Here is a 25,451-nt window from a genome sequence, read left to right on the forward strand (position 1 = left end):
TTTAATAGTAACACGGTAAAAGCAAGACGCATGAGGAAGGGACAATAACAAAGCACAGGTCCCTTGAGTTTGCAGACCAAATTTTCATCTCCTCTCCTTTGTATGAGGGTCTCAAACTCAATGTCAGCCACCAGATATCTGACCTGTGGATCCCCTTCACAGTGCCCTGTGGGGGGTTATGCAACCTAAAATTCCCTGCAGGGACTACAGATGAGTGTGTCCTGATAATTCTTGCTTCACCCAGAGACTGCCGACAAGGCGGGCCCCCTGAGCACCCAGTGCAGTGCAGAGAGCATGGTAGGTGCTCATTAAATCCTTGATTGCAGCTGTGTGTGTTGCCCCCTCCCCCCACCTGCCAGGGTGATCAACAGGAACTTGGCAGTTAGAAGCAGCCACCAGTCACACGAATCATTAAGTTTACAGCGAAACACTGGCCAGGCCGTAAGATATGGCTGCGAGAGTCATCCCTGAGCCCGTCGCCGGCAGGAGAATCAGAGAAGCAAGAATTTCCCAGGGAGGGACGCCTGTCCTGGTCTCTCTGGAGGTGGGGGCTAGGCTTTCTAGATGGTCAACTCCAACCTGGGCCAGTTTCCCTTCTAAGAACTCTGGGGATTCACCCCCAGGTTCCATTTCCTGACTTTGCCGCGGGCCTTGGCTCTTCTGGGCAGATAATGGGAAGCCCGTGGGAGGTCATTTGATTTTAATAAAAGCATCCTTGGAGTCAGCTGGCCCCGAATCTGAATCTTAGCTCCTACACGTTAGCTGTGCAGCCTTGAACCCTTAACTTCTCTGAGGTTTGATCTCCTCATCTATAAATTGGGGTTCACATCATATCTATTTTTTAATAGCTGTTGTGAAGATCGAAAGGGATGACACGTGTAAAACACATCCCTCGCATCTTCTCTGGGCTGGGCATAGTGGCTGCATTCAGTCAGTAAACAGTTACTGATTGTCTTCTTATTGCTAAGAATTGTTCTGGGTTCTGGGGAAACAGCAATGAACAAAAATCTTATAAAGCTCACATTCTGATGGGGGAAGCTAGGAAATAAGTAAGTAAACCAGTAAATAAATAAACAGGATCATTTCAGAGAGTGATAAGAGCTAGAAAGACAAGAAAAGAGGCTGATGCAGCAGGGAGCGATTTAGTAGGAGGCCCAAGGAGGTGTCAGGGTGTGCAGCGGTATTTTTTTTGTTTTTTAGCCTTTGGTACCATCTTTTTTTTTTTTTAATTGAAGTATAGTCAATTACAATGTGTCCATTTCTGGTGTACAGCATAATGTTTCAGTCATACATATACATACATATATTCATTTTCGTATTTTTTATTAAAGGTTATTAGAAGATATGGAATATAGTTCCCTGTGCTATATGGAAGAAATTTGTTTTTTCATCTATTTTTATATATAGTAGTTTGAACCGCGACCTGAAGGCAGAGAGGGCATCTGCCTTGCCAGGACCTGGGAATGGAAGAACATTCAAGATAGAGAGAAAAGAGCAAGGGCGAAATGTGTCAAGGAGAGTAAGTGCCCAGCTCAGGCAAGGGAGGAGAGAGGTCCTTGTAATCCGAGTACCCACCGTGAACCCTGGAGAGTGTGGTCTGTGATACGATGAGATGATGAGCAGGAGCTAAGTCCAGCAGTGTCCTGGGGCCCTGTGGTGAGTTCACAGGGCTCCAAGGGATGTTAATGTTTAAAGAGACCCTCAACATCTGTTGGATTTCGTGCAGACTGCTAAGTAGCTCAGGATGGCTATCAGTTTCACCATGAGTTTGCCCTACATGCTTTGTGATGACACATATTTGTGCAACTGGCTTTTCAGTGGTTGTGATAAAAAGCGAGCACTATGGGAAAATCAATGTAGAATAAGAAACGAGGGTGACAGTGTCTGGTCTGATTCCAAGTTTAGAGAGGCGGTGTACTGCCCAACCTGCACACCACACACATCCTGTTAGTAAGTAGTTGTGGTTATTTAAGAATGAAACAAAAATATTTTCCTTGGTGCAGCCGTTATGGAAAACAGTACGGAGATTCCTCAAAAGACTAAAAATAGACTTACCATATGATCCAGCAATCCCACTCCTGGGCATATATTCAGAGGGAACCTTAATTCAAAAAGATACATGCACCTCAATGTTCACAGCAGCACTATTTACAATAGCTAAGACACGGAAACAACCTAAATGTCCATTGACAGATGACTGGATAAAGAAGCTATTATATATATATATATATATCACACACACACACACACACACACACACACACACACACACACACACACACACACACAGGAATACTACTCAGCCATAAAAAAGAATAAAATAATGCCATTTGCAGCAACATAGATGGACCTGGAGACTGTCATTTTAAGTGAAGTAAACCAGAAAGAGAAAGAAAAATACCATATGGTATCACTTACATGTGGAATCTAAAAAAAACGAAAAAGACAAGTGAACTTATTTATAAAACAGAAACAGACTCACAGACTTAGAAAATAAACTTATCGTTACTAGAGGTGGAAGTGGTTGGGAAGGGATAAACTGGGAGTTCGAGATTTGCAGATACTAATTAATATATATAAAATAAGTAAACAACAAGTTCATACTGTATAGCACAGGGAACTGTGTTCAATATCTGGTAGTAACTTATGGTGGAAAAGAATATGAAAACAAATATATGTATGTTCATGTATGACTGAAGCATTCTGCTGTACACCAGAAATTGACACAACACTGTAAACTGACTATACTTTAATGAAAAGTATATATATACACAAAAAACCCCCCAAAATATTATTTCCCAATTCATATGTATTATTTTTTCTAATGACTACTCAGTTATTAGGACATAGATATTTACTGCATTGTTTGGGCCTAACTACTTAATTGGCAGAACCCTTAGGTATTTCTTTTGGCCTTGGGGACTGTGGAAAAGAACTACTGAGCCACTAAGGGCGCTGTGAACAGAGAAGGCTGGAAACCCACCCCTGAGCGAGGTGACAGGGCCTACAGTCCAACCCTTCTTCCAAGCCCTGGGCCTGATAGTGGGTGTTTGTCTCCTGACAGCCCAGGAGTGTGTGTTTGTGCCTGCCAGCAGGTACCGGGGCCCCGTCTTGTAGATTTTCTAATGGGGTGGGTCAGCAGCCTGCCTGACATTCGGATCACCAGGGGAATATTGCAAAAATAGTTTCCTGTCCTCTGCCTCTGCGTTTAAAAACCTCTGCTCTAACCTGCATTCCTTTAGGCCGCCAGGATGGCCCAGATTTGGGGGGCGGAGGGGTGGTCCTGGTTGTTTCCCAGCGTGCTGGGGGTCAGGCTGTGGCCCAGAGGAACCGGGATTTCAGGATCTCCAGGCTGAGGAGGGGAGCGGGCATCCGCGCGGCAGAAGCCTAGGGCAGGTGGGTGCTGGCCGCGCTCAACCGCACGTCCATTCCGGGTGCGCAGAGGGAGTGGCGCGAAGGGAAGACGCCAGGGAGCCCCTTTGGGGAAGGTCATCACCGTCCCAGGCCCGGCGATCACAACCTCCCCGCCGTCGCCTGGGGATGGTTTTGGGGGCGGGGTGGGAGATGGGAGAGGGAGACGGCCGAGTGCGGCTGGCAGAGAGGCGGCCGACAGGTGGCAGCAGCCGCCCGCCCACCGCCTCAGAGCCTCCAGGTGGGGCGGGGGTCGCGGAGACGCGGGAGGCTCGTGTGATTGGCTCGGGGACGCGGCCGCCGAGGCAGGCCGGGCGGACCCCGGGGGGAAAGGAACCGTGGAAACAGATGCGGGGTGCCCGCAGCGGCGGCCCGATGTCTCCGAGTCCGGTTACACCCTGGTTGAGTCTCTGCATAGGATTTGTTGCGGAGCAAGATACTGAGCGACACCGAGACTGCAAAGGCCCTGGGTACACAGACGAGTAACCACTGTCTCAGTACGGTGGGATGCGAAGAATCTGGGGGGTGGCGGGGAGGAGGAGTAGGGATCAAAAATAAATCCCTTGCTGGTGTCTAAAATTCCACTGTTAGAGATGCATTCTTTTGTCTTAAGTACCGTCCCCTCCTCAAGGCCCTGGGAAGGAGCAGTGCATTAGAACTGGAACTCTTTAGAGTAAATCAATGACTTAATCTAATCTTCCCTCCTGGCAAGAGAAGGGACAGCCCAGAATACTGAAGAAACAAAGAGGACTGAAGGCATGTTAGTTGGTACTTGCTAATCAGGTCCCGGAGACCAGGGCACTCCCTGGAATGTCTCAGAACCATTAATATTAGAGAAAAAAACCAGCCCCACATCCACTTTGTGAATGTGTTACAGGGGGTTAATGAGGTGCCGGCACAGCATGATTTGTTCAGTGCACTGAATTATTATTATTATTATTATTATTATTATTATTATTATTATTATTATTATTGTTATTATTGTTATTATTGTTATTATTATTATTATTTTGTAAAAGAGGAAGCACTTGTACTAATGCCTTAATAAATTATAAAATTAATCTCTTTACTCTTTTTCCTTCTACTTTCCCTCTTTTTTTTCCTTTTTCAGTTTTATTAGGTAGAATTATTACAGTTTGACTGCACATGCATATTACACTGCATGTAAATACATATAAACAATATACTGCACTTTTTTTTAGTTTACATATATGTGCTAATTATTGTTTCTAAGAGCAGATTAGATCTTTAGCTTTTTAAACTTACAGTTATCAAAGGAATTAAGCCAACCACAGAGTAAGAATCAACAGAATGTGGTAATCCAATCATAAAGGACAGATGTGCTTACACATATTCAAGAAATCATCACCTAAGTTATAAATAATAAGTAGCTCATTTGTGTCCTTCGTATTATTATTATTTTTTAGATTCCTCATATAAGAGAGATTATATGGCATTTTTCTTTGTCTTTCCAGCCCTCTTCACTTAGAATGATGATCTTCAGGTCCTCCCATATTGCTGCAAATGGCATTATTTAATTAATTAATTAATTTATTTTTATACTTTCTCTCTTTGAATTAGGGAAATGGTGTGATGACGTTTTTAGGCCAGAAATTCCTGGCTGGCAGGTCCGCCTGTGCCACTTGCCTCCTGGCTGTGTAATTCTGGAAAACAGTCTTTCCGAGCCTCAGTTTTCACATCTGTAAAATTGGAAAAAGGGTACCTACTTGGATGGTGGTTGCGAGCGTTCAGTGAAATAGTAGATGGAAAACATGTGGTGTGCGAACTGACTTGAGGCCTGGGTGCTGTTGCATCACAGTAGTCACCGTGGAGAGCTTCCCTGTGGCCTGTAGTTTTGTGTCTTTCTCTCACAGTCACACCGGTGATGTTATAGAACAAGGCCATCCAGCCTGAGGACCGTTACAGTTTGCACTGACATGGGTGGTGTGTATGTGTGTGATGCTGCCTTCAGATACAGAGGCCATGAATAAGAACTATAAACAAGAACTCTGCATCCTTTCATAACAGAATTTAGGAATCTTTCACCAGAAGGAATGAAAAATTCTGGTAGGCAGTAAGGTCATCATTTGGGGACTGGTTCTCCATAGATTTCTTCCGGGAACTTAACATTTGTTTATTCTTGTAACAAATTAAATTCTATCCTGTCTGTTGGCTAGAGATCTTCAGACTACAGATCTTGAGGCAGGGGTGAAATTTTATTTCTCTTTTTAAGGACAGCCTCCTACTCTCATATGCAATATGTTTCTAAAAATGTATGTGAATACCAATTAATATTTCTTCCAGTGGTAAAGTCAAGAGTGAAATGGTATTTTTAGGCTCACAACTCTGTAGGATAATTTTGTATATTTTTATATCCTTCTGTTCCCTCTTCTTACCTGAAAGTTTATTAGTTAAATATGAGTTTACAATCTGGGTTATTACTATTTTTTGGTGTTTTATGTGTCCTGGTTCTAGAGTATTTTTTGACACTTACAGCCCATCTCATAATTGAATTTTAACAACTATCTTAGACCTATCTTTCTATTTGATTGACTTCAATGCTCACTGCTAGTCATTTTATATCTTGATTTTCCCATTCTTGAGCTCCTAATTTTAAGCCATACCTGGGCAGTTGGAATATATTTGAAAGCAATTTAAATATAATATGAGTGGCAGACATTTTGCACTCTTATGAATGTCTTTTTGTTATCTCTTCTCAGAACTAAAACTTATCCATGAGTAAAATATAAGGGTCTAAATCTTTTCCATGTCAAAACTCTTATAGACATTGCTCTATCATTGTAGAAGAGAAGACAAAGTTCAGCATGATTTTTCTTCCCCTGTAGATATTTGTATCTCCTTTTTTCAGACTGGATATATATAAAATATAACATGTATACACACACACACACACACACACACACACACACATACACACACATATATATTTTATATATATGTATAAAACATGTTTTTTATTTTAATTTAAAATGCTGTCAGGATATTTTTAGGTATGAGTCTCTCTTAGTTACTTTTACCTGGAGCCTGGTGAACCCCTTCCATTCTCTCAGCTTGTCCTCTTCCCCACCCTTTTTGGAAAGTTTTCTTTCACTATATCTTTAGTGATTGCTTCTTCTTTGATTGTTCTGGATTCTTTTTCAGAAACATCATTCCAATTGTTGGGCTGAATCTCTGTTCCTGGCTTCCCATAGATCTCATCTTCCTTTTTAATTACTGTATTTTGTTGATTGTTAAGAGGCACAACAAAGGAAGAAAAAAAATGTTGCTGATTAAACTATGAGATAATGCCGTGATTACAGTCCTGTAAAATTGGTAACTTAATCACACCAGCTTCTTTCTAGTTTTGAAATATTTCATCTACCAAAATAGATTAGAGACTTGGCAGTTTCTCCTGCCTTCAATTGCGTTGTTTGGCATGTGACAGGCAATCTCTACTGCGTGTTTTCAGTTCTCAGTTATAAAACGTAACAGTTTTTAAGCTTCAACTTAACTTCTTTTCCTTTTCTTGGATCCCATAAAGCAGTTGGCTTTAAAAAAAAAAAAAAGAGAGAATTTCAGTCATTGCTCCAATCGCAGATATTTGCTTCAGTAATATCAAATTACATTCTGCTGCTCTAATTCCATGCCTTTCAGCATCTACAATAACTTCCTGTTTCAATGCCAAATCACAGTGTAGTCTTTTAAAAGACATTTTAAATGGCAATTAAACTCACATGTAATCGCAACAATGTACATAACTCAGTTAAAGTGCTTACAACATGAACAGCTGAGACTAAGCTCACTCATGCCCAGGACTTGACAGCCTCCCCCAGACAGCTCTCTGGTCCACAATAATTGTTAAGATGCCGCTGGTTGTAAGACTTAACCTGATTTCTTAAGTGTTAACATGGTGGAAAAATGGATGTCTTAGAATTAGTGAAATATGATCGTTTTGATTATTTATTCTCTTTCTCTGCATTTTGAAAGTGCTTCTCAAGTTTGCCATTTGTAATACTTATTTGACTTTCTGCCATGTCAATTCCACTCATTTACTGCTTCTTACATATGGCTTTTAATGATTGTTTAATAATTTTATTTTCTTGGAAGTATTTTTCTTATCACACTGCCTTCCTTTCTATCTGTTCTTGGAGACCACTGTCAGATTCTCAGGCCTAAAGCACCTTGATATTTACCATGGGACTGAGTTCTAGTAGGTTCAAGTGATGTCTGTCTGTGACTTACAGGACTTCCCTGTAAGTCATTCACAGAGCGCTTATCCATGCTCTTTTCCTCATTCCAGCTGAGTGCCAGGAGATGACAGTGACAATGCTGGAGGCCACATGATGAAGATGGTGGAACTTTTGCTATCTTGAGTGCCCAGGGGTGGAGAGCTGCTCTTGACAATTTGGAACATTTGCCTTGGGCTATTTTCTAAGTGACAAACCATCTTTCATTGTATTTCATCCAATATACAAATATTGGGTATATTTGTACCGCAGCTGACTTTAATAATATACATTCTGAAACCACCATGTACCTTTTCTAAAAGACTTTCACAAAATTCGTGCAAAATTTCTGTGAGAACTGTTTTGAATCTTGCTTTCTTAATTACTGACTGTTACTGCTAAGAAAAGAGAGTAACTTGGACAAAAATGATCTCAAATGAGGTAGAAGTAATTGTTGCATTTAAACACTTCCATTACTTCTACTTCCCCCATCAAAGAAAGTTTCAGAATATCACCTTTCCCCAGTGGGAACAGGAAATTCTGATTTGCTTAGATATTTGATAAAAGAAGAAAAGAAGAACTCTCACAAGAAAGTGTTTGAAACCTGGCTGTTGGATAATAACGGAACACTGTGTACTGTTATTTTGGGTGCAATATTTTTTAAAGCTCCATTGTTTTAACTAATTGCTATTCTTATGTTCTAAAAGTTCTGTCTCATTGTTTATTTTATTTATTTATTTTTAAAAAATATTTATTTATTGTTTAACTATTTTATTTTGGTTGGGGGTAGGTAATTAGGTTTATTTTTAGTGGAGGTACTGGGGACTGAACCCAGGACCTTGTGCATGCTAAGCACGTGCTCTATCACTTGAGCTATACCCTCCTCCTCATTGTTTATTTTAAAAGATTCACATTTAGACTTTGCATGAACAGAGGAGTCTCCCCCCATCACATTTGTGTAAGAACCTGTAATATCATCTCAGGTGGCAGTCTTTGAAGCCTATCCTGGTATCAGCTTATCTCAGCTTGTTTTCCATATGGTTTTCCAGTTCAACTTTATAGCGCCATATTATGATTTTCATATTATATGTGCTAATTTCCTACAGTTTTCTTCTAGTTTTTATAGTAAATCATCTTCAGAGGTGTGCTTTTTTCCTTAGTCTTCTGCGTGATGCTCTCTTTCCCGTATGTGGCACTGTTTTTATGTAGGTCCCATGGGGGGATCCCACCCCCCACCCACTGCCCTTTTCACTTTATTTACCTTTAAGGCAAGTAAAGCTCTGTGGCGACTTGGCGCCTGCTAACAGAGAGGAAGTGTGGCTTGTCCTTGGCTTGGCTCACTGCCCTCCTCCTTAGGTGTGCAGCTGGAGGGCCAGTTGAGGTGCACAGCTTCTCAGCAGTTCCCAGAATTGATGGGATTCATCTTGTGCAGCCCTGCTGAACTGACGTGGGATTTCCTCCCACTTCTGCCTGTTCTCTAACATTCAGAGCTGATCGAGTATGTCAAAATCTTAGTCTCCAGCACAAAATACCTTTGTTCTGTCTATGAAGCATCATGCGTGGGAAAAATACCTTTCAACAGATGATGTGTCATTGCGAGTCCTCTCCTACTTCCTGCTCCTGGGTTTCCCAGGAATTGCATCCTGTGAATGGATGCAGAGAGGCTGGCAGAGACAGAACACTTCTCTGACCCCTGCAGAGAGGAGCCCCCGTAGTAGAGAGCCAGGTGTTTGCGTGGTTTGGCCCTGGATCTCTGAGCTGGGGCTAGAAAGTTGGAGACAGACAAGGTACCCCTATGAGCTCTCAGGTGGATGGGGCTACTCTATTTTACAAGGTAAAACATGAATTGCTCGTCTCAGTGCAGCTTAGCTTCATTCGCTTTATTTAGGTAATAGAAATTCCTTCTAGATTCTGGTAACAGTTTATTGGTTAGTCTTCATTTTTGATGTTGCTGTGAATTTTTGTCTTTCTTTTTTCCTGTTTTGTAGGTAATTTAGGGAGACTTTTAGAGACACTTCACCGGGTGTGTCCAGCCAGATACCATTTGAAACCTTAAGTGGACCTGATTCTATTTTATTTAAAAAAATAAGTAGGTCTAGGAATTAGTTCAGTTTACTTCTTCATCATGTTCTATATACCTTAAACTTTGTTTTTTTGGGGGGGGAGGGGGAGGAATGTAATAGATTTATTTATTTCTTTATTTTAGTGGAGTTACTGGGGATTGAACTGAGGACCTCGTGCGCGCTAGGTGTGAACTCTACCACTGAGCTATACCCTCCCCCTGTTTACCTTAAATCACTTCATGAAGCATCCACCAGGTCCAAAGCTGTCTTTCAGACTTAGACGTCTCTAAATTTCACTGCATGGGCCTTTGGAGGAAGCAGCAGTGAGACTTCTTTCGGTAGCAGATAGCCATGTCACACAGTCATCAAATGGAAGGTAATTTCTCTGACCTGAGGTCTTATTCAAGGTATTTTTGGTTATTAATAGCAGAAACCAATCATAGCCAGTGGGGACAGGGTGAGAAAAGGGGAGAAAGAGAGAGAGAGGGAAAAAGAAAGAAAGAAAGAAAGAAAGAAAGAAAGAAAGAAAGAAAGAAAGAAAGAAAGAAAGAAAGAAAAGAGAAGAGAAGAGAAGGAAGAAAAAGAAAGGAAAGGAAAGGAAAGGAAAGGAAAGGAAAAAGAAGAAGAAAAAAAAGTACATTGGGATGCTGGAGTACCTTACAGAATCCAAGGACAGTTGGGACCAGGGCTGTTAAGAACCCAGACCCTCTATTCACTCCCTTTGCTTCCCTCTGAAAGAAACATTCATTATAAATAGAGGCCTGTTCAGGATGTAATGTGACTTTGTCTGCTTCTCATATGCATGGAGTAAAACGTTTGCCTCCTAGCTCCTGCGTTTTCTCCCTTCGAGTTCCCCACCTCAGGCTGACTGATGCCTCTGCCTGGAGTCTGTTCTAATTGCAGACTCCAGGGGGAGATTTGATGGGCCTGGCTTGGGTCAGGTGACCACCCTAGTCCAGTCAGCTGGGGTTGGGTGTGTATATGTATGTGAGGGTACAAGGGTGGCTGCTGGCTCCAACTCAGGAGAGCAAGGCAAGTCTCAGAGAAAGAGGCTCATTGCATCCTGGACAGACTCCCTAAAGGTGCCTGTCACTCTTGGCTTTGGGAAGAAAGCCCATTAGGTCCCGTCCTGTGGGAGCTGCCATGCCTGGCCGTGACCCTCCTCGCAGGCCTACGAGTTACTCGGGTGGAGCAGAGCGCCGGTCTTCCCGCCGAGCTGTGGGTCTTGTGAAGGTTGTGGAGTAATTTATAAGTCTGCGCACCTGCATCTCCAGCTGCCTCCCATTACACTTTCCTTGGCGTTCTTCCCACTTCCCTGTAATCAGAAAAACTCTTTAGTATGAAATCCACATTTTGCCAACTTTCTTTCTAGCAGTGACTTTATTTGGAAATTAAACTTTCCCTTCAGCTCTAAGGCACGGCCAGACACAACTGGACACGGTGCTCCTGCATCATTGTTTTTCTCTGTGGGGATGGAAAGGGAAATCTGTTTCTTGTGGACATGTTTAGAGGAATGCTGCTGATGTTAGCGGTGTGGGAGAGCACTGGCCTAGGAGTCAGAAGTCCTGGATCTTATTCTCGACATTGCCTTTCACATAAAATTTTCAGACCTTGGGCAATTTTATCAGTGGACCAAAATCTCAGTTTTAAAATTTATAAAAGGGGGTAATAATACTTAACTTTGTTTACCAGCTATCGAGTGCTTTAAATATGATCAAATATCCATCAATAGAAGTCATTCGTTATTAATTGACATTGGATGGACTATTGATAATTTTCTAACAGTATTCCAATGGTTAATAGAGATTTGTATGATACCAGGAGGAGAGGTAGGAATTTGAGCGGTTGAACAATTCCTCTAACGGTGTAGGTAAGTCAGAGGCAGAGCTGGGGTTAAGCATAAAATTCTGGACCTCCCTCATTGAAGGCTCTCACTTGATCACAGGTCTTCTTCATGTCCGTGTTCTTCTAGCAGACCCTCGTGTCTTAGTCTGCAGTTGACCCATCCTGATCCGACCAGAAGGAAGAGTCTATGTTGAGATTGGCATAGCATTCTCTACCCCCAGCCAGCCCACGTGACATCTGTGTGCATCCTGGACAAAACTCTGGGGCTCAAAGCGCTGACTGGTTTATTAGAATGTACTGCTTGGGAGCTCAGACCTGGCTGTTCTTTCTCGTCTTCTTTCAGTGTGTCACGTGCCAGGGGTGCTGAGTGAGAAGTGAGAGGAACCGCGTAGGCAGGGGACTCAGGAGGCAATAAGTGACTCAAATCCAGTGTGTGGTTTTCTCCTTCTGTGCCTTCTGGGGACTTTGTAGGGGAGTGAATTAGGGTTAAATTAAGTGATAAAACAAAAGGCAATGACGCTTCACTTCCTTTGGTTTTGAGCTGCAGAGGAAATATGACATGAAACGTAAAAAGCGTAGGTCCCACCCTTAGAGCACATTAGAGTTTGTGAGGGCATTCTTGGTTCCTGGGTCACAAATCCTTACAAACTGCCCTGGAGACTGGATAATGTTCTTGTCACTGCTTTTCCAGATGAGGATCCTGGAGCTTAGAGACGTGAGGTGACATGCCCAAGGGGACACCATCAGTGAATGGAGTCAGAATTTGAACCTCACTCCAGAAGTTTTCCCCTTAGTAACCTCACGCTCATGCCCATTGGGGAGTTTTAGAACACTGGTACCCGATTCTGATTTAGTGATCTGGGGTGGGCCCCGGGCATTGGGGTTTTTAGAAGTTCCCCAGGTGATGCAATATCCAGCCCAGACTGAGAACCACTGCTCTATGCTTTCCCCACTTTGGTGACTGGGGACCAGCCACCTTCTGACCCAGTGCTTCTCAAACTTGAAGGGACATAAGAAACACCTATGGATATTGCTAAGCAGCAGATTCTGATTCAGGAGGTCTGGGAGAGCAGGAGGTTCTAAATTTCCAACAAGCTCCCAGATGATCCTGGAATCTGGTCCTAGAATCACGCTTTGAACAGCAAGGTACTCTGACCAGCAGACCTCCCTAATACCAACCACACAGTGCTCTGAGTGTTCTCGGACCCAGGCTTCCCGGCTGTGCTCAGTTAGCCAGGAGGACTTGCTGCCCCCGCCGGGACCAGTTTGATTTGCAACTCTGTCAGTGTGTGTCACTGTGCCTTGAGCTGCGGGGCTCCTTCCCTTGCACTGGGCTTGCTTCCTGCACCTGCTTCTGTTCCCAGGATATCTGGTGCCTCCCACTTGCCCCATTGGTTGATGTCAGTCCAACCTGATATGTGACAAAGCAGGAGGGAGCCCACGCTGTGAAGACCAGAAAGCCTGGTGTTTGGGGTCAGAAGGATGAGTCCTGGCCCTGCCACTTCCTGCCCGTGCGGACTGGAGCAAGTTCCTTGACCTCTGTTCGGGGATGGAGATCGCTGCCTTGCAGGTTTACAGTGAGATTACACAAGACGATGTAGGTGAAGTGCCCGCATGAGAGCCTGGTGGGCTCCACTAGCAATAATTTATTATTAAGGAGGATGGAATTAAACATTGACCCAGTGTCTGGCGTGTGCATACCCTGTACTCGGTGACTAGCAGACATTGTCTCATTGGAGACTCAGACAACCCTGCAGGGTACATGTCATTGTCTCTATTGACGGGCGAGGCCACTGAAGTCAGAAAGGCAGTGACTCAGAGAAGGAGGCCCAGCTAGCGAGCTCTAGGGCCGGAACCTGCATCCTGCTTTGTCTGGCTTTGAAGGCTTTCGCAGATCCCTTCTGACGGCTGTGGCTTGTTTGACCAACAGGGGGACTCCATAAGCACTTGCTGACTTACCTGTTTGGGGAGAGACAGAGCAGCACCCAGCAGGCTGGCAAGCAGCCTCACTGCTCTCCGTTTGCCCTGCGGACAGGCAGGTGGACAAGAGCTAAGAGATGGAACAGCCGGGTCGGTAAGTGACTTTGCCGGGCAGACAGTGACGGAGACAGCCTGTGACCCAGGAAGTGCAGGGACTGGAGGAACCATAAGCTTCTATGCTCTCCTCGAGAACAAAGGGCAGGTTTTTTTGCGTGTGCATCTGCGTGCGTGTGCGTGTGCGCGCGCACACATGCACGCACACATGCTCTGCGGGGGTGACTCAGCCCACGGCGGCAGGTGTGAGTACTGAGGATGGGGAATGAGTGAGATCTCCCCGTGGCTGCTACCTGGGATGGGATGGGGGCATCCCAACAGGCTCCTACCCAAGCCTCAAGGACAAAGAACTCAGTGGGGCTCAAGCCTGCAGCCTCCCGTCTCCCGCCAGCCCCAGGTGCCTGCCTGCGGTGAGTCTCTGCCTTTGCCCCACGTGGACCACGTTGTTGATGTAAAATATAAATCGGACTTCTACTGCAGCAGCCTGGCGGCTGGGAACACGGTGACGAGAGAGCGGGAGGGGACCAGGGAGGCTGCGGGGAGCTGGCTGCTCAAAGTCCCAAGTGGGCTGACTGTGGTGGTGAGCGTGGGGCTTGTCCTGTCTTGCAGAGGACCCTCACCCATCCCAGGCTTTGCCCAACAGGGTGGGGGAACCCTACAGGGAAGCGTGGAGACTGAGGCCAGGGGCTTCATACGCAGCTGTCCCAGCGGGAAGGCAGCTGTCCCCTCCAACCATGCTGCTCCTAGGATGGCCCAGCCGTGCCCCGCTCTGCAGGGGGACAGGGACAATCAGTTTGCATTGTCCTTTTATATTTCTTAGCACAGCACTGAGATGGATCTGTGTAATGGAGGAGGAGATGGAGCTAAGAGAAACTTCCAAAGTCCTCCAGGCAGTGGTGGCAGCTGCCTGTTTTGCTCGAGGTGAGGGTGGGGGTAGAGGGGATGGGGGGTGGAGGGGGTGGGGGTGGGGAACAGGGCTGCTCCTCCTTACTTCACACCAGGTCTTCTAGTCTCAGCTCACGTTGTCCATCTTGATGAAAACTGTGTAGATTTCACACAATTACAGGAAAAAGGGGACCCATGACGTATGCTTCATTATTTACATAACTGGTTTCATATATTTTTGATGGTGCTATTATGTTTTCAACATTGTTCAAAACTCGTTTGCTCTGAAGCTGAGTAGGGGCTTTGCAGAACAAGGGTGCCCTCCACCCATCCTTACAACGGCTACATTGAGATCCTTTAGTTCACTTACTTTTTTTTTGACTTTTCATTTTGAATTCATTTCAGACTTAAGACAAAAGCTGCAAAAATAGTACCAAAATTCCCCTCACCCAGATTCCCCCGAATGTTAATATCTTATGTAACCCAGAGGACAAGGAGCAGGGCTATGAGCATTGATCCATATGATTATCTAGTCTGCAGACTTAATTCAGATTTTTGCCAGTTTTTCCACTACGCCTTTTCTCAGGTCCAGGATCCAATCCAGGATCACGCGTTGCATACAATTGTCCTGTCTCCTCAGTCTTTTTTCATCTGAAACAGTTCTTTGGTTTTAATTTTTCTCTCATGATCTTTTCACCTTAGAAAAGTGCTGGCCAGTTATCGTCTAGTTCTTAATCTTCTAGAATGTTCTAAATTTGGGTTTAAGCGGTGTTTCATTGTGTTTTTTTTTTTTTTTAAATTGCTTTGACTTCAAAAACATTTACAAATACACGTACTTCCCAAACCACCTCGACCTGGTTTGGGGTTAGGTGACTTACTTTTTCTCCCTTTATTTTTAAACGTCATGATCCCTTAGTGGCCATCATCCCATTCCTTGTCGTAAGTTCAGGCTTCATTGTGAGTTAAACCCGGGCTAGGCGTTTTTGGCAAGAGCACCACAGAAGTAAGACTGTGCCTTTCTCAGAGCATCATGTCCGGAGGCACAGGACCTCTCTCTGTTCTGGTACCGGCGATGTTAACTTTGTTCTCATGTTTACGGTGGGCACTGCCAGATTTCTCCATTGTAAAGTTCCTGCTTTTACTTTTGCAAAAAGTATTTGGCAGGGAGATGCTTTATAAACATCCCATTTCTGATCATGTTTTGCTCACTGAGTTTTGGGCTTCATTAATTGTTCTGCCTGAAAGCAATTATTCCTGGGGAGTTTAATTCACGTGTAAATGCAAAGACAATGCAATTATCCAGCAGAAATAGACGAACCTCCTAGGCACGTGGGCAGGGTTGGAGCCCTTCTTGCATCTCTAACTCTGTTTGCTTGGTTGTCTTCCTAGTTTTGTCTCACTTAGGACAGCTTAGTCAGTGGTTAAGTCCATAAAATTTTAAATGTCACATCTACTCCACTGTGTTTACTTTTAGGTGTAACAATATTTCAGCGGATGCTTCATCCCTTCAGCTGATTTATTCTCGTCCCCCAGAGCACACAGTCCTTTTGGAGCTCAGAATTACCTTCTAAATTTGATCTGAACTTAAGCTCCATCTCCCTCTATTTAGACTGAAGATATGTAGCGTTACCCTGCGTGCCCCAGTGATTCTAATTTCTACTCAGGACCAGCCTTTTCTCGGTGAGTGACTCAGCATTTTACAATCTGACATTTTTAAGAGAACCACTTTGCGATTAAACTGAAGCCATATATTAAAGTTAAACCCTGAAGCAAGCCTGGGTCCAACAAAGGTTAGACAAAGGTAAGACAATTTGTCACACCTACTGGCCTGTGAAGTGCACGGCAGAAATGAAATGAGATTCTGGAACCCGAGCAGGCCGGGGCCTTTGACTACAAATTCTAATGCAGAGACACCCTTCTCAGAGGTGGCTGCAGCCCCGGCTTCTGTCAGACCTTCTCTTGGTTGTGTTTACGAACTAGGTGGAGGGATTCTGTGCTCCAGACCTGATGCTTGAGTAAGGACAATGTGTTAAAAGGAGGCTTAAAAGATGCACCTCCAAATGGGGAAAGTTGTAAATTCGGAGTGAGCTGTTATTGATTTTTGTTTTGTACCAAAAAGGAATTGAAGAAATGGAAAGAAAGCCTTCCTGTATGCGTCTCTCACAGGCGCTGTCAGCCTCGTGTTTGTATTTCCCTCATCATTTATTTCAGGCTGCACAGAAGTGCCACGACTGCGCACAGGAGCACCGGCCAGAAGGGTGGCTGAATGAGCAGCCTGGCTATTTTGGTGTAGCCTTTTTCTTTCTGTGACCTACCTACACCATAGCAGTGACCCAAGGCTTTCCTTTTGTTTAGCCTTGCTCTATCTTGCTCTTCCTGAGTGTGGGAGGGGAGAAGGTGGTAGCTCGATGGATCAAATCTTCGCTCTGCAACTTATTAGCTGTGTGACCTTAGGTAAATTGTTTAACATCTCTGTGCTTCATCTGCAATAAAGGGGCTACAATAACCCCTACTTCATTGTCCCTAAAACTGAGTTCCCCTGCTGAGTGTATGATTACCGTCTCTACCCAAGACTGTATCCCTTTCTTGTCCTGTCCCCATTCCCCTCAGGATTCGTTGTAGGAAAATGGGGCATAAGAGGATGGTCTTGTACCAGGTCTCAGGTGAGTCCCTGGGATGGGCCTGCCAAGTGAGGGTCCTTGGCTTTGCCCAGGAAAGAATTCAAGAGAGAGCCACGGTAAAGTGAAAGCAAATTTATTTAGAGAGATACACGTTCCATAGACAGAATACGGTCTGTCTCAGAAGGCAGAGTGGCCCCCGGGGGGCAGGGGTGGTTAGTTTTCATGGGATGGGCAGTTTCGTACACTAGCAAGTGGGAGGATTGTTCCAACTGTTTTGGGGAAAGGGTGGGGATTTCCAGGAATTGGGCGACTGCCCACTTTTTGGCCTATAAAAAGTCTGGGAACTGTGGGTGTCACTTGGCATGCTAATGTATTAACAGTGAGCAGATAATGATGCTCAAGGTGTACTGGAATTTGAATCTTCCACCATCTTGGGCCCAAATGGTTCTAAGCAGTTGATGTCTTATCCTCAATGGCTATGTCATTCTATTAATGGTTGTGCCCTACCCCCTTCCCTCCTGTCTCAGATTCTTGTCCAAGAAAAGAGGGAACTGAAACCTAGCAGGACCCTGTGGGGCCTTCCTGGGCACAAGCCCCTCCAGGTCCCCCCTTTCTCATTTGGCCTTCCCCTGACTTCCAAAGAGCAGACTCAAGCAGTTAATGATTAGCACAATAGAGTCACAGGGCTCCTATTTCCTTCTGAAGGAATACACATATCTGATATGTTGTTTTGCAGAAACTAAGATCCCCACCTGGTGGAGGATGGTGACTACAAGCTGACCACAGCACACAGACCCCAGACTGGTTGGAACCAAAAGGTTGATGATTAAGATTCCCAGAACCCCACCCTGTTGCCTCACCACCAACCAATCAGAAGAATGTCCACAAGCTGATCATACCCTTTGCAACCCTCACCCCTAATGTTGCCTTTAAAGACCCTTCCCTGAATTCCATCTGGGAGTTGGGTCATTTGAGCACTAGTCACCCATTCTCCTTGCTTGGTGCCCTGCAGTAAATGCTGTACTTTCCTTCTCCACAACCAGGTAAAATGGCTTTGCTGCAGGTTAGGTGAATGGAACTGAGTTCAGTTCAGTAACAAAAGGGGGAGGGAAAGGCAGCTCCTTCTGTCCCTATCCCTTTTCAATCTCCTCCCATCTTAATCCTGAGACTTTGGGGCCTCTAGTTTTCCCTTTGCGGCCCCAGCACCCCTGGAGATTCTACTCCATCTCTCCCGGCCCACTGCGAACTTGTTTGTCCCTTGCCAAGCTGTCTTAAAGGCGACACCATGCATATCCCTCAGGGCCCTCTCTTCCACAGGCTTGCCATAGCCCTACACTCTGACCTAAAGTCTCCACCATTCATTCATTCATTATTTCATCCTTCAATCATTTATTGATGCTTATTCTAAGCCAGGCTAGGGGTTGTGCTAAGTACTGGATATATAAAAATAAACTAAACACAGTTCTTATCCTCAGGGAGCTCCTGGCTTAGTGGGGAGGCAAGTTTTTAAGTAGATAATCAATGCAATAATAATACAGCATTTACTACATGTCACATATCCCTCTAAATACTTTACATGCTCTACTCATTTAACTCTCACAACAACCCTGTGAAGTAAGGGTTGTTATAGCCCCTTAATTGCATATGAAGCACAGAGATGTTAAATAATTTACCTAAGGTCGCGCAGCTAGTAAGTTGCAGAGCAAGGATTTGAACCCAGATGAGCTGGCTCCAGAGGTAGGGCTTGTGACCAGTATATTGTACTGCCTTTCACTGAGTCAAGTATGGTAGCGGGTATCTGGAGTGTTATAGGCACACATAGCAGGGCCTGGTGGAGGTAGTGGAGGAGCAGGGGCAACTGGGAGAGGGCTTGGTTTGGGGATGAGTAGGAGGTAGCTCGGTGGTGATCTGGGCAGCCTGAGCTTCCTTCCCTCCCTCCCTTTTCTCTACCATCAGTTTTTACTGAGCATGTACTTTGTGCTCGGCCCTGGGGATACAAGGATGGGCTTAATCTAGCCTGGGAGATGCTGGTATACACCTGCTGGCACACAGTGTGGTCAGTGCTCTCCCAACATCATGGACACGAGGCTGGGGCAGGAACGGTGCTGGAAGACTTCATGGAGGAGATGCACTCTCGTGTGGGCAGGAGGAGAAGGGTGGATCTAGTGCATGACACTTAGGTACAAGTACCTGATCAAAGCAACTCTATCTCTGGGCTTCTGCTGGCCAAGGTGGACGAGAGGACTAGAAACCAGTCATTATTTGGGGTGACCCTCCTCCCTATAGTCTTCTAGGAACCCCAGAACTGATGTGAGTTTGGTTTATGGCTTCCACTCTGAAGGCATCTGAGGCTCCTCTCCCAAGCTGGCCTTCCCCATCTGTCTGGCACTGGACGCCTCCTGATCCAGTCAGTCCCCACATTCCTGTCCATACCAGTCTGGTCTCCCAGATGATGTGCAGCTTTGCGGGCGGCCCCGGCCTCACCACGTCACACTGCCCCTCCCAATGCCAGGGCTTGGTGCCTGCATTTCCCCTGGGAACACTCAACCAGCAGCTTGCAAAGTCTCAGCTTCACCAACAGGCTGCATGTGAGCTGAACCCTCCTTTCTCCCCATTTAAACTGAAACCTCAAACCATGTTGACTGCTCCCTGGTGACAGGGGGGCCTAGGTACCCCAGGAACAGTAGCTTAACTCTTAAGAGGGGAAGAAATCTCTCATTCCTTGCCAGGGAGTAGAGAAGAAGCATGGTGATCAAGTAATTTCCCTGTAACAGTAACGAGGATTCCGGGGGAGCAGATGGCATGAGCAAAGACACTGTGGGGTAACCGAGTTGGGGTCTGTTGAGAATCTGCACCGTGGTGCAGGATGTCCTTGGGGGATCAGGTGGTGAAGGGCCTGGAAGGCCCAGCTAGTAGGACAAATCCAGCTTTCCCCTGAAGCAGAGTAGCGACAGGATCTGGAGTTTAGAAAGATCATGGTGTGTGTGTGTGTGTGTGCTTGCTTGCGAGCACATGTGTGTGCATGTGCACCCTGGGGAGGAAGGCTGCCTGGGACTGGTGCTGTCTTGTTCCTTCCCCCACCAATCATGTGCCTGGCGGGGTGACAGAGCTCACAAGCACATGGCATGATGCTTGTCCCACTTCACCTTGGCCGTTAATCCAAGCAAAGTAAAAGCAGGGAAGGGAGATTATAGTCCATGTCCCAGGGGATGAATCAATGGCGAAAATCAGTCAGAGTGGTGACAAAAATTAATTTTGTACCCTTGTCCTTGGGAAAGAAAAAAAAGAATGGGCCTTGGAAGTCTATTCTGCCCAGGCTTCTTAGCATGAGTGAGGGCGAGATTAGACCAAAGGTTTTTCATTTCCCCATGATCCCAGCCAGATCCCGTGTCAAGGACTCAGGAGAGCTTCCTCCCTGAGCCAAGAAGATGCCCCACTCCCTCAGGTCCTCAAATGACTCCAAAGCCAGAGGGACTGCCAACATCTCCGGTGTCGGAAAACCCAGAGCCAGGTAATGAGATGAAAGGGATAAGTGCCCGGCCGTGACATTGAGTGCAATTTATTTCCATCATCTCAGGTTCCTTCTTGTACGGCATGCTCCTTTCCCACCGGCAGATACAGCCATATTTTAGGATGCAACTCTGATGGGCTTCAGGGCTGTCTGAGAAGTGATGGCTCTGCCTGCTGTCACTGCAGAGACACGCCCGTTTCCAAATATACAAAACAGAAAGGTGACCTGCCGATCCAGTGGAAAGCAATAAACCGCACATTCAATTAGGATGACATACATTTAATCACAATTGTCTAATGGTATTTGAGATTTCTTATTTAATCAGTAAAGCGACAACCTAGCAGTTAATGTTCCTGGAATTGTGGCCGCCCTTACCAGGGCAGTGTTGGTTTTAAACTAATCTTTCTATTTTATAGCCTCTTTCTATTTCTGGAGTTAATAAAGGTGCTCTAATGAGTTGTATTAAAACATCCATTTCTTCTTTTGTTGCACCCACAAGTTTATCGTGATTTTTAATCAAAATACTGAGTTAATGGATAGGAAGGAGGTTTGGACATCAGGGTTTGCCTGGATGGAGAAGCCAGGGCGGGAGATGGCTTGGCTCATTTCTCTCCAACTCTCCCAGCCATTTTGCCCCCTCTGAAGAGGTCTGAGGACAGGGACAGCTTTATGGGCATGTGACCTGTGGGGTCACACAGGCCCCATGTTCAGAGGGCCTGTGCTTGATTTCAAGGTCATTGTCACTGTCTTGAGTCTTAATAGCTTTTGAAAAGGGGGCCCTACGTGTTCCTTTTGCACTGGCCCCTGCGAATTGTGTAGCTAGCCCTGTTTGGGTATCTGTCAGAATCAGCCTCTCCTTGAGTTAGCGCCGTGGCCTCGGGGCTAGCGTGGCGTGGCCAGGAAGCGGGTGGGGAGGAGTAGGGGGCAGGTGAGATGAAATCAGCTCTTGGGTTTCCCACATGGCTTTTTAGGTTTGCGAAACTCCCTTCTTGTAATTCTAAGGCTCAGGCTATAGGGAACACCAAATAAAAGTAGATGCCAGTGAAAGGAGCATTAATAAACTTTCTTTTCTGGGGGAGGGGAAAAAGTCTTTTTTTCTGAAATTCACTAAAAAAATATATAACAATGGCTAACATTTATTGAGGACCTACCATGGCCCAGGGACTGTTCTATGCACTCTACATTTGCCATTTAATACTCAAAAGAACCCTATGAGATAGAGACACTTTTTCATTAACCCCAAGTTGGAAACTGGGGCAAGAGAGATTAAGAAACCTGCCAAGGCCATCTAGCCAGGAAGTGGCAGGACCAGACTTGCATCTAAATTTATGTCTTGGTGCGGTAGAGAGATGGGTTTTGGAGAGAGGCAGATCTGGGCTTCGGGTTGCTTCTGCCGTTGGTTAGCTCTGTGACCTTGGGCCAATAGCGTCACCTCTCTGAATCCCTTTTCCTCATTTGTAAAGTGAGGAGAATAGAATATACCTTGTAGGGCTGATTTGAAGGTTAAAGAAAATCATACATTTACAGCATGGAGCCTGGTAAGCTTGGCACAGTATCCATTAGATGTGAAGTCATTTCTCTGTCCCCTTACAAATTTGTACCCAAGTTCTCCTACAGAAAGCCTTTCTTATCTGCTCTCAAATCATCCTCTGCACTAATTTGCTCTATCATTTCCTTAAGATTGTATCACACCATTATATTGATATATTCTTGTTTTATATTATTTACCAGTAATCTGTTGAGCTCATAATATTATTATTAATTTAGCAGTTACTGGCTCTAACCATGAGCAAGGCACTGAGTGAGGCACTGTGCTATGTTTAAGGCATCCTATGCTATGGATGCAAGGTGTGCTGGCCAAGTGAAATGACATCCCTTTATTTTTGCCCTAAGAAGTAAGTCATTAGGTCCAGAGTACACTCAAGGGGAGGAGACAGCATGAGTGTGTAAGTGTCAGGAGGTGAGGATCATTGGGCACCATTTTGGAAGATGCCTACCACAAGCTTTTAATACACCTACCTTCCATCCATGCCCACGACCACCCCTAACTTTCAAAGGGGCAGGGAAGGGCAATCTTACCATGTGCCTGGAAGGAGGGATATCTGTGAACAGCTCTAATGACTAACAAATATGATTCCGTAGTGTAGTGACTAACTGACTGGTGAGAAGGTCTGCAGAGAATTTCAATCAGAGAAAGATTCAGAAGTTAGGTTGGGGTTTATGAGATTAACTCACTTATAGAAAATAGTCAATGGATATTTTTGAGCAGGAGAGCAATTTAACCAGTGATTCCTAAAATTATTATTTACTAGCTTTTTAAATTGAAAAAAAAAATACAGAGGGGAGGGTATAGCTCAGTGGTAGAGTGCCTGCTTAGCATACACAAGGTCTTGGGTTCAATCCCCAGTATCTCCACTAAGAAATAAATAAATAAACCTAATTACCTCCCCACCCCCTAATAAAAATAAAATAAATATTAAAAAATATTAAAAGAAAAAATTCAGAACACAGAGGGATATATAAGAAAAAGAAAGGTTATTTTCTATCCCCAAGTCCCAGCTCAACCTTCCCCAAGTTAACCATTTATTCATTTTATTATATATCTTATAAATATTTAGGAATATATGAACCATATATGTACATGTCCTTCCTCTCCATTTAAATCAATTTTACATCTATTATACATGCATTATTCTGAATCTTCCTTTTTTCACCTCATTGTATATCATAGAGATAATTTCATAGCAACCATAGGTCTGTCTTATTGAAAGTTTTGGATGGATTTAAATTAGTGTCCACGTGGAATAGAGCAAAGAGAATGGAGGAAGCTAGACCAACTGAGAGGCTCTTTCAATAATTCCAGTCTTTTTTTTATTCATTCATTCAACATTTATTTAAGTCTTTGCTGGGTTCTGTGATATCAAGTCACATAAGAAATTTTCCTTGCCTTCAAAGAGCTCAAGGGAGCTAAGACAAGTAAACAAATAAATCATAACGCAATATGCCCAAATGTTGTAACTGGAGTGAAGTGACGAGAGTCTGGACTGGGATGTCTCCAAGAGATAAAGAACAGGAGGCGGCTGGAACACTTTTTCTCCAGAAAAAGTGTCAACAGGTGCAGGCTGATAATGTTGCAGCAAAGTGTGTTACAGCTCAGTGGTGCAGCAACCTGGATCCGGGCGAGAGACCAAGCAGCACTTGGAGGGTTGGAGAACTCAGGTTTATTACGCCAGCAGGTCCAGAGGAGTTAACGCTCCAAGCTCTGGAGCCCGTCTGTAGGTTTACGCAGGCTTTTCTAGGCTGCCAGTTTACGCTTTGCAACATCGTATGCAAATAAGGTGTAACAAAGTTGACTAATCAGGAATGAGCTTTATAGAAATGGACCCATCAGGAGTGTAGAAAGGGACCAATCAGGAGTTAGTTCAGGGAACCAATAGAATTTTAGGGGTAAGTTCTGCTTTCCTAGAAGCAAGCCGTTTTAGAGGCAAAAAGCGAGATAATGCTGCTGGGCAAGGGAACTGGATGGTGCTGGCAGGAAACTAGTGGCCCTGCCTAGGGGTCTTGCCGGTTTTTTTCATGGGGTTTCCCACCTCAATAAAGGGTAGCTTTGTCGCTGCTGAGAGGGCAGACTGACACATCTTTCATTTATTTTATACCCTCTTGGCTCCCCTACCCCATCCTCATGCACACACTGACATGGTGTCTGATGCAGACTAGTGTTACCCGACAGTCTGAGGACAAAGCTAAAGAGAGACTCAATGGGGGTCAATGGTTATTCAACCTCTGCTGATGGCATCTCCAGCTCCCGCCTGGCTGGAGTAGAAACAGTGAGCAAATTCTTGATTATACAGGAAGATGAGCCTCTGATTCATTTTGGATGTTCAATGTTATGAGGCAAGCTCCCCGGCCATCTGTTCAAAGGAGGAATGTGTTACATATTTTGATTAATTTATTTTTATCTTAATCAAGTGGCAACTTTCCATCTTGATGCATCTTAACCTGAGCAGTTGTGGCTGGGAGGCAGCGGGCTTGAGCAGACGGATGAAGGAGCGGGAGGAGGACAGACCACCTGGCGTGATGCTGGTGTCAGATACAGGAGCAGAGTCTCCTCTGCATCGCCCTTTTGCCTCCCTAATTAGTGAAGAAATTGCAAGCCCGCCAGTGGGCACCGAAATGCTTAGAGCACCAGCCTCCTGGGGCTCACTACACAAATGGGGGCAGAGGACCAGAACAGTCAGGATCTGCTGGTTCCAGCCAGGGGGCCCAGGGAACCCAGGCTGGGGGTGAGAGGCACAAACAGCTTCCTGAAATGGTTAAAGGCGACACATACAAAGGGGGGAAGGCTGCAGTTTCCTGATTAGAAACTAGAAACGGCTAAAACCTCTCAGCTCATTTGCAGACATTAAGAGGTTTACGTTTTTCCAGCCATTGGTGTTGGATGGAAATGTGCAAATACGTTGCAGGAGCTGGCTCCAGGACCTCACAGAATGAGCCAGGTGAAGCAGAGTTTGTCTTAGTTTGGATTTCCCTGAAAGATGAGCCTGAATAAAAGGACTGGGTTTGTCTGGAGGGGATCCAAGGAAAAGGAGCGAGGGAGACAGGAAAGGAGGAAAAGTCATCGTGAGCTGGTTACCACGTGGGCAGCTGGGCTCAGTTCTGATGAAGACCCGTCAGAGCTGTCCCTCTGGAGGGGAGGCTGGTGGTTTTATTCACCAGCTTCCAACCCCATTGGTTAAAGGTTGCCCTTGGGGTGCAAATACCTTCAGACTGCTCTTAACTGAGATTTAAGGGGAGAAGCCCTAAGGCAGACAAGCAGAGACAAGAAGGAGGCTGGAGTAGGTTCCCTGGACCACGG

General features: G+C 45.1%; 1 long non-coding RNA gene across 1 annotated transcript in view; it reads left to right on the forward strand.

The window, feature by feature from the left end:
* The first annotated feature begins 15,942 nt into the window (after window positions 1-15,942).
* Window positions 15,943-25,451, forward strand: part of LOC123612867 (uncharacterized) — a 31,592-nt gene continuing 22,083 nt past the window's right edge. The window contains exon 1 of the long non-coding RNA XR_006720133.2: window positions 15,943-16,144. This is a non-coding gene — a long non-coding RNA (uncharacterized LOC123612867). The remainder of the gene's footprint in view (window positions 16,145-25,451) is intronic.

The sequence above is a fragment of the Camelus bactrianus genome, chromosome 33, assembly GCF_048773025.1.
Source record: "Camelus bactrianus isolate YW-2024 breed Bactrian camel chromosome 33, ASM4877302v1, whole genome shotgun sequence".
Lineage (NCBI taxonomy): Eukaryota > Metazoa > Chordata > Mammalia > Artiodactyla > Camelidae > Camelus > Camelus bactrianus.